This window comes from Equus quagga, chromosome 11 (assembly GCF_021613505.1).
Source record: "Equus quagga isolate Etosha38 chromosome 11, UCLA_HA_Equagga_1.0, whole genome shotgun sequence".
NCBI classification, from domain to species: domain Eukaryota; kingdom Metazoa; phylum Chordata; class Mammalia; order Perissodactyla; family Equidae; genus Equus; species Equus quagga.
Window position 1 is genome coordinate 94,978,680 of NC_060277.1, and position 6,000 is coordinate 94,984,679.

Consider the following 6,000-nt stretch of genomic DNA (forward strand, 5'->3'; position numbering starts at 1 on the left):
TTATTGTAAAGTATAAAAGTCATAAAATCAAGGCTTCTCCTGAAGATTAAGGGCATACACTTACTGTAATTAGGATAGATGTGAATATTTGTCTTTTATTTACAGCCCAAGCCCAGCTCCCTCCTGATCCCACCCTCTTTCCTCAGCTCTTTTTTTTTTAAGATTGGCACCTGAGGTAACAACTGTTTCCAATCTTTTTTTTTTTTTCCCTGCTTTATCTCCTGAAATCCCCCAGATACATAGTTGTATATCTTAGTTGCAGGTCCTTCTAGCTCTGGCATGTGGGATGCTGCCTCAACGTGGCCTGACAGTGGTGCCATGTCTGCGCCCAGGATCCGAACTGGCGAAACCCTGGGCCACTGCAGCGGAGCGCGCGAACTTAACCACTCGGCCACGGGGCCGGCCCTATCCTCAGCTCTTGAATTCCCCTATGGACCATCCTCTCAGATGGAGCTACCTGCACCATGGGTTTCTCCATCACTAATTGCTGTTTACTACATAGGCTTCATATCATTACTATGAAGAGGTGGTGATGCCTGCAGTCAAGTCACTCGGAACATTCTGCTCTATTTGGGTGAGCTCCAAATGATCTCTTGGCACATCTCACCCTGTGGCCACAAGAGCATACCTATTTTCCTCCTTCTTTTTATTTTGTCTGTTTCTCTCAGTGCCTCCTATGAATCTGCATCTTCTACTTTTAATATCTAAACCTAATACATTTGATTTTGCTTCTGATTGCTACCCCCTCCCACAATTTGTAGCCTTTCTTAAAAGGGATCCTGGGGGTGGACTTTCAATATTCTATCCTATCACCTTTTTCCCTGTTAATCTTAGGATGGATCAATACCAGGAAGTCCCCTGAAGCTTCAAGAACCCATGACTGCTAATGAAGCCACAAATCACGTGTTGGACACGTGGCTATCTGGCAGCCATTGTTTTGACTCTGTGCTCACTATGAATATGAAAAGGATTGGAAATGAGAACTAGGCTTTCCTAATGCTAACCATGACCTCTTGGTTTTATCTCTAGTGGAGCTGAGCTATTCCATGCCGATCTTCAGACAATTAACTTCACATGAACCCCACAACCTAACTGCTATAGGTGGAGTGGGGTGAGCTGGAGGTGCCATCTAGTTAGGCTGTCTAGTCTCCGAGGCAGAGCTTCTCGGGATGACACTCCTCTGCGCAGTCACAGTGGTCGTGTCTGTTCTCAGGCTGGGGGTTCAGAGCACCATTTTCATTAGTGCACCAGATCCAAGGGATTCTCAGGAGCTGACTGGCAGTAAGCTAACTCTTAAAGGCCAGATGAGTGAGCCAGAGTGCAAACTTATTAATTTAACATGCAGAGATGATCCATTCTGCAACCACAAAGTTCCCGTCTGCAAATCAGAGCACCTTCTTTGTTGTATTTGAGTCTGAGAGAAAGCAAATTGTGATATGGATTTGTTTGGCAAAATGGAACCAGAAGAGAGATGTGGGGTCTTAAGGAATGAGGCACGAGTGTCTCGACTCTCCATGTGCTGGTGTGAGTGCGCTCAGCTTCACTCCGTCCTGGATTGGGCTGGGTGTAAACACTGTCGAGTGGCTCTTAGGGCTCATCTTCTTTAGGACTCCAAGACAAACACATTATTTCTCTAACTATTTATGTCTTTGATCGGGCTACAGATATTATATTGTCAAACTGAAGTGATTAAGACCAGGGCATTTGGAGTACGGAAGACAGGAATTTGTTCAAATTTTAACTTTACCATTTACTAACTGTGTGACACTGAGCAAGTTAGTTCACTTCTGTAAGCCTTGGTTTACTTATTAGTAAAGTGGGAATAATAATAGTATTCCAGGGTCCTTGTGAGGACTGAGTGAGGTAATTCATATACAGCACTTGGCTCAGTGTCTGATAATATTCAATCAATTTTTAATTGGATGGAAGAAACATTACTCTTTTTACCTGTTGGCCCTAGGAGGCACTGTGGCTTCTGCACATTTCTAATCACTTTGATTATGCGTTGGCTGTACTGTGTTAGCTCTGAGAGTTTTCCGGCAGCCTCCCTACTGCTTTCTCTACTGAGCCCATGACCTGACTCCAGGGAACATTAGGGCCATAAGAGACAAGGTTAACAGATGTTGTACTAGGAGAAGGGCCGCCAGTCCTATCTGAACTGCCCTATCACGTCCGTTCTCCGCCAAAGTGGTCCTGTTTACAGGGCTGGCTTCAAACGCTTCTCCCTCCTCCTGGGACGCCGTCTTCCTATTGGCTGCCAAAGAGTGTGAAGGTAGATATGTTATGGGGAAGTCCTTTCCAGCTGAGTTTCATAAATTCTGGGAAATAGAAGAGTTGGACCTATATGTGGTAATCATTTCACTATGTATATGAATATGAAACACCTTAAATATGTATAATTTTTATTTAAAAAATAAAGGAAAAACGAAAAGTTCCATCATTAATCTACTGCTTTCATTAGTTATCATGGTGGCTTTGCATGACTGTGCCACTGTTGGCTCCGGTGAAATACTTCATTAGCTTGAGCATGATTGTTTGCCAATTGAATGTAAGCTCCTCAAAGCAGCACAGTAAAATCATACTTACAATGTTACTGGGTACCAGGCGTACTCTAAGAGTTTTGCATGCATTAATTAATGTCATCCTCTCAACAGTATGAAGTAGATGCTATGAATAGCACCATTTTAAAGATGAGGAAGTGGAGATAGAGAGGTTGAGTAACTTGCCAAGATCTCACAGTAGGTGACAAGGCTGGGAATCCAACTCAGCTGGTCTAGCTTCAAGCATCTGCTTCTTGACCAGAGATGGCCAATGTTCTCTCCTGGCTTTTCTAATGACTTAGCAGGGGGCACTTTGAATTTTCTTCCTAGTCTCCTTTTCTCCCTCAAGTTACAGAGTTCACTTAAATGTGTTGTGAGTTTTATTTGCCTTGCACTGTGAGATTTCTCTCTGCACCCACAAAGGCTATGCTGGGAGGTGGGGACGGGGGTGGTCTCTCTGACTGTGGCAGTGAAGGAGGAGGGCACAGTTATTTATTTCTGATGGGTCTGTGAACAATGAGCTGACAAACAGTTATTCCCCGCTGAGGTGCAGAGAGAAGGCCTCTCTACTCTTACATACAAGCTGGGGCTAGGCAGTTCTCTACAACCAACTACATGGATTTGGAGAAACTGAGCCAGAAGTATGGTCTCTCTCTAGGTCTTCTGGGTCAGTAGAGTTAAGTTGCTTCTCCAGTGGCCACAGATATCAAGTGGATACGTATAGTCCTCTCCAGGGTAAATCTCAAGCACTTGCTTGGCCCACTGGGCCACCACAAGGAACCATAATATCAGAGATTTTTGTGCCTGGCTTTCTTGATTTTCATTGTTGTTGTTCTTTAGAGAAGGACACAGAAAAGGGAACCCCAAACCTGCTCTCTTTCTAGGAAATAGTGAGATAAACTTTAGCCACAGATGTTTTCTCTAAGTACCATCAGTATGTCCACCTTGATTGTTAAGTTGTTCCAGACTGAGAAGGAGAAAAGAGAGAAAGAGAGAGAGGAGGGAGAAGGAGGGGGAGGGGAGAGAAGGGAGGAAGGGAGGATTTTCTTGTTCAGAAACTTTGCTACTGATGACACCTTAATTGAGATATTTAGAAACATTGTCATATTACCTATTTTCTTATGTGCATGTAAGTGGTCGTCTGTGGCTTAAAAGCATTACCTAAGAAAACCCTCCAAATATAATGTTCAATCTGAAATGACAATTCAATTACGTAAACTTTTTCAATGTTGCCGAATAGGGTTGTTCCCATTTGAACTGGGTGTTGTTCTCCTGAAACTCGTGAATCATGCATGAACACACTGACCAGATATTTTCAACCGGCCACATAGCCAAAGGATTCATTTCCTATGAAAGACATTTGATCACAGTGTTGAAACAGTGCATTCCAGGCTTGCTCTTGCTGATACTAACCCACGGCACTGTGTCACAGAAGGTGGTTGCCTCAGCCTAGAAATTCTTCCCAGCATGGATGGTACTCTTCTCTTCTGGGATACTTTCCTTTTCTCCTGAATTTTAATCTCTCTCTCCCTCCCTCTCATTTAGAAAGGGCATTTGCTTTTAAAATAGTTTTTATTATCAAAACTTTCAGTTTAAATAAAAATGGGCAGAATTAGGATAAACCTACTCAGGTAATGAATAAGATACTTTTCTCTATTGTTTGATAAATGGAAATTATGGGAATTAATAATAATAACAGCATACAGCCATTTCTTCTAGAGAACTTAAAGATCTTATTGATAGCATCTAATTGCCTTATTTTAAAGACACCAGAGAGAGAAGGAGTTGGAGGATGTTATTTCTGGTGTCATTTCTTATTTGCAGATGCAGAAGAATAGACACAATAAGCGAAGTAACAGCAGGGATTGGAAGAGAGACTTACACTGTTAGATCCAGAAATCCCTGGGAGTAGCCAGAGTCCAAGCACAGAGAGGTCAAATGATGCTCCTAAGAACTAGAACTGAAGGTCACTGCATTCTGGCCCAGGGTCATTTCCACCAGACCCAACTCCATCGCTGTCTACCACACATGTGATGGAGAATGAGAAGTAGAACAAAGAACACTGGGTCCTCTCACTGACCCTGTAGTCATGAATGAGTCACCTTTCTCTCTGGGCCCCAGTTTCTCCATCTCCGATATGAAAAAGGCTCTTATATGCCATCAAAATACCTTTCTAAAAGGTGCTGCTACAACTGATGTCAAAGCGTGTACTGCCTATATTTTCTTCCAGGAGTTTTATGGTTTCAGGTCTTACATTCAAGTCTTTAATCCATTTTGAGTTAATTTTTGTGTATGGTGCAAGACAGATAAAAATTAGACTATTGGTGGTGAGCACTTTGCAGTATATACAGAAACTGATAAATAATAATGTACACCTGAAATTTCACAATGTTATGAACCATTATGACCACAATAAAATTTAAAGAAATCCTTCTAATTTTCAAAGAGATATTAGCCCTCCCATCTTTATTGTGGAACTATTCACAATAGCCAAGAGGTGGAAACAACCTAAATGTCTATTGATGGTTGAATGGATAAAAAAGAATGTGACACACGCACAAAATGGAATATTATTCAGTCTTAGAAAAAATCCTGCAGTATGAGACAACATGGATGAATCTTGAGTACATTATGCTAAGTGAAATAAGCCAATCTCAGAAAAAGAAATAATGTGTGATTCCACTTACATGAGTTAGGAAGTACTTAAAATAGTCAGACTCAAAAGAGCAAAGAATAGAATGGTGGTTGCCAGGGGCTTGGGGGAACGAGAAAGGGAGAGTTGCTAATCAGATGGTATAAAACTTCAGTTATGCAAGATGAGTAAGTTCTAGAGATCTGCTGTACAGCATTGTGCTTATAGATAACAATACTGTATTTCTTCACTTAAGAGGGTAGACCTCATGTGAAGTGTTCATACCACAATAAAATAAAATTAAAAAATAAAACTCAGTCTATGAATTTGTGGACAAAGAGAAACGCTCAATCCTCGTGGCATAAAGACTCCTTGGATGGATTCTTTCTAGAAGCAGTGACAAGCAAGCTGGAGAAAGGTGCTTTGAAGAGTTGAAAACAATCTGTTGCTACTGTGAACCATTTCTATCCTTGGGGACTGATTATTTAATGTATCATGTATTTAATGAATTGCTAATTCAACCTTCCTAAGGAAATCAAAGAGCTTAAAATTCAGTCTTATTATTGTGTGGCATTGGGCAAGTCATTTAACTTCTCTGTCCATTAGTTTCCTCATCTATTAAATGAGGATATTGATAGTAGCTCCTCATGATAGTGTTGTAAGGATTAAATGAGTTACTCATTAACTTTTTGTTTAACCCCGCTTCGTAGACAGGTGGATAGATATGTAGAGGAGGAATTGTCCGCCAGTGTGGTCATCTATCAAGGTGGTGTTGGAACCTAAAAGAGAGCCTCAAAAGGCATCAGGTCGTCAAAAAAGGGCACCAAA